A 4,056-nucleotide genomic window follows, 5' to 3' on the forward strand; every position below is an offset into this window, starting at 1 on the left:
AATGCCACATATCAGTGCCTCCTTATCAGTGCAGCCTATCTGTGGCCATCAATACTGCCTATCAGTGCTCAATGCCCATCAGTGCCACCTATAAGTACTCATCTATGCAGCCTATCCATGCCCATAAGTGCCTCCTATCAGTGCTCATCAATATCACCTATCAGTGCCCGTCAGTGCCGCTTATCAGTGCTCATCAATCCCACCTATTAGAGGTCATCAATCCCACCTATCAGTGTTCCTCAGTGCCATCTATCAGTGTCCACCAGTGCTGCCTATCAGTGCCATATATCAGTGCTCTTAAATCCCACCTATCAGTGCTCATCAATCCTACCTATTGGTGCTCATCAACCCCACCTATCAGTGCTCATCAATGCAGCCTATCAGTGTCTATCAGTGCTGCCTATCAGTGCTCATCAATCCCACCTATCAGTGCTCATCAATCCCACTTATTAGTGCTCATCAATCCCACCTATCAGTGCTCATCAGTGCTGACTATCAGTGCCACCTATCAGTGCTCATCAGTGCTGACTATCAGTGCCACCTATCAGTGCTCATCAATCCCACCTATCAGTGCCCATCAGTGCCACCTATTAGTGCTCATCAGTGCTGCCTATCAGTGCCATCTATCAGTGCTCATCAATCCCACCTATTGGTGCTCATCAATCCCACCTATCAGTGTTTATCATTGCTGCCTATCAGTGCCCATCAGTGCCACCTATCAGTGCTTATCAATCCCAACTATCAGTGCTCTTTAATATGAGAGACAAAGAACAGTGCCCTCTAAATGCATTTAGAGGGTGCTGTTCTTTGTCTATTATATGTTCCAGAGTCTCTCCTAGCTTTTTGAACTTGCAGCCTCCTAAAAGACAGCATACGATTCTCCTTACATATTGTGATATCTATGGACTTTTTTAATGCCTAATTTGATTAACCAGCCCACCCATATTGTCAGTAATATATAGCCACATCCAGAGTGCTATCAGTGCCACCTACCAGTGCCTATCAATCCAAACTATCAGTGCTCATGAATGCCACCAGGATGAGAGGCGACAGCTGGTCCGCTCATTCTCCCCCCGCCGCTCTACTCCTGTGTGTGCTCTGTGGGAAGTCAAGTGTAAAGCTAATGAGCTCACACTTCCTGGGGCACATAGACAGGAGGAGAGCGGCAGGGGGGAGAATGAACAAACCGGCTGTCTCCTCTCTCATCCAGTGCGAGAGAGGATGGAGGAGGTGGGAGGATGGGAAACAGTATTTGATAGAACACCAGCTCTAAGCTGTATGAGTGATCCGCTCTCAGCTTAGAGCCGTGCGACTAGTAACCACGCTGGGGCCCCCAACAGTGGCGGAATGCTAAGGCCCGGTCGCAAGTGTGACTGTTGCAGCCCCGGTAGTTCCGCCACGGTTATGAGTGACAAATGACAGAAGACGTATGTATTTCTTCTGCTCCTCAGCTCCATTTTGCTGCCTATAATTCTTGCTGTGAAGAAACCTTTCCGTATTTGGAGATGAAATCTCTTCTCCTCTAGACGTAAAGAGTGCCCCCTTGTCCTCATTGTTGACTGTAAAGTGAATAACTCAACACCAAGTTCACTATATGGACCCCTTATATATTTGTACATGTTTATCAAATCCCCCCTTAATCTCCTCTTATCAAGAGAGAATAAATTCAGTTCCTCTAATCTTTCCTCATAGCTGAGTTCCTCCATGCCTCTTATCAGTTTGGTTGCCCTTCTCTGCACTTTCTCCAGTTCCCCGATATCCTTTTTGAGAACTGGTGCCCAAAACTGAACGGCATATTCCAGATGAGGTCTTACTAATGATTTGAACAGGGGCAAAATTATGTCTCTCTCTCTGGAGTACATACCTCTCTTAAATACAGGAAAGGAATTTGCTCGCTTTGGAAACCGCAGCTTGGCATTGCATGTTATTATTGAGCTTATGATCTACCAAAACCCCCAGATCCTTCTCCACTATGGATTCCCCCAGTTGTACTCCCCCTAGTGTGTATGATGCATGCATATTCTTAGCCCCCAAGTGCATAACCTTACATTTCTCAACATTAAACCTCATCTGCCACATAGTCGCCCAATTAGACAGAGCATCCAGGTCGGCTTGTAAATTGGTGACCTCCTGTAAGGAGGTTATTGCACTGCATAGCTCGGTGTCATCTGCAAAGATGGAAATGTTACTCTTGATCCCAGACTCAATATCATTTATAAAGATATTAAAAAGCAAGGGTCCCAGCACTGAACCTTGGGGTACACCACTGATAACCTCACACCATTCAGAGTAAGAATCATTAACCACGACTCTCTGAATTCTGTCATTAAGCCAGTTTTCTATCCATCTACAAACTGATGTTTCCAAACCTGTAGACTTTAACTTCCACATGAGCCGTGTGTGCGGAACTGTATCCAACGCTTTTGCAAAATCCAAATATATCATGTCCACCGCCACGCCACCCCTCTGTCCAAGTATATCATGTCCACCGCCACCCCTCTGTCCAAGTATATCATGTCCACCGCCACCCCTCTGTCCAAGTATACCATGTCCACAGCCACCCCTCTGTCCAAGTATACCACGTCCACCGCCACCCCTCTGTCCAAGGTTTTACTTACCACTTCATAAAAAGAAATTAGGTTTGTCTGACAACTCCTGTCTTTCATGAATCCATGTTGTCTGTTTCTCAAAATATTTTTTTCCTGCAAGAACTCGTCTATGTGATCTTTTATTAATCCCTCCAGTATCTTCCCAACTATAGAAGTTAAACTAACGAGTCTATAATTACTTGGTAAAGACTTTGTTCCCTTTTTAAATATAGGCACCACATTGGCCCTGCGCCAATCCAGTGGTACTATTCCTGTCATTAATGAGTCCCTAAAAATTAGATACAATGGCTTTGAAATTACAGAGCTCAATTCTTTTAGGATCCGTGGGTGGATGCCATCAGGTCCAGGTGCTTTATCCACCTTTATTCTGTCCAAATGGATTTGGGGCTGCGTCAGTACCACCCCCATTGTGGACATGAGCTCCCCCATTCTCCTTTGTATACACAGAGCTGAAGAAAGTATTTAATAAGTTAGCCTTCTCTTTGTCCCCAGTCACCCACTCCAGATTATTTTGCAAAGGGCCTACATGCTCAGACTTGACCTTTTTACTATTAATATATTTGAAGAATTTTTGGGGGTTTGTCCTACTGTCTTTTGCAATCTGTCTTTCATTCTGAATTTTTGCATCCTTGATTTCCTTTTTACATATTCTGTTATATTCCTTGTAACATTTAAATGACACTAGCGTTCCTTCATTTTTATATTTTTTGAAAGCTCTTTTTTTATAGTTTATAGCTTTTTTAACTTTGGCCGTGAGCCACATCGGCTTTATTTTTAACCTTTTAAACTTATTGCCCATGGGAATATACTTTGCCGTGAGATCACAAACAAGCTTTTTGAAGAATACCCATTTCTGTTCTGTGCCCATTGGTGCCAATATTCTCTCCCAGTCTAAGTCCTGGAGAGCGGCCCTCATCCTTGGAAAATTTGCTCTCTTGAAATTAAGTGTTTTTATCTTTCCCGTATGTGATTTTTGCTTACAGCTAACATCAAATGAAATCATGTTATGGTTACTGCTACCCAGATGTTCCTTTATCTGAACATTAGTAATACGTTCTGCATGGTTTGAGATTACCAGGTCCAACAGAGCTTCATTCCTAGTTGGGGCCTCAATAAACTGTACCATAAAATTGTCCTGTAATAGGTTTACAAATTTTTGCCCTTTAACTGTCCCAGCAGTGCCATTACCCCAGTCAATTTCTGGGTAGTTAAAATCCCCCATTATTATCACTGTGCCAGCCCTTGCAGCCCTTTCTATCTGTGCAAGGAGCTGAGTCTCCACCTCCTCATTAACATTGGGTGGTCTATAACAAACTCCAATGATTAACTTTGAACTACGCGCATCTGTATGCAGTTCTACCCATAATGACTCATCACACTCTCCGTCCACCAGGTCCTCTTTCTCACTCGCTTTGAGATTATTTCTCACATACAGACAGACCCCTCC

The sequence above is a fragment of the Lithobates pipiens genome, unplaced genomic scaffold, assembly GCF_037356315.1.
Source record: "Lithobates pipiens isolate NorthernLeopardFrog02 unplaced genomic scaffold, aLitPip1_a1.2 Scaffold_87, whole genome shotgun sequence".
Classification (NCBI taxonomy): domain Eukaryota; kingdom Metazoa; phylum Chordata; class Amphibia; order Anura; family Ranidae; genus Lithobates; species Lithobates pipiens.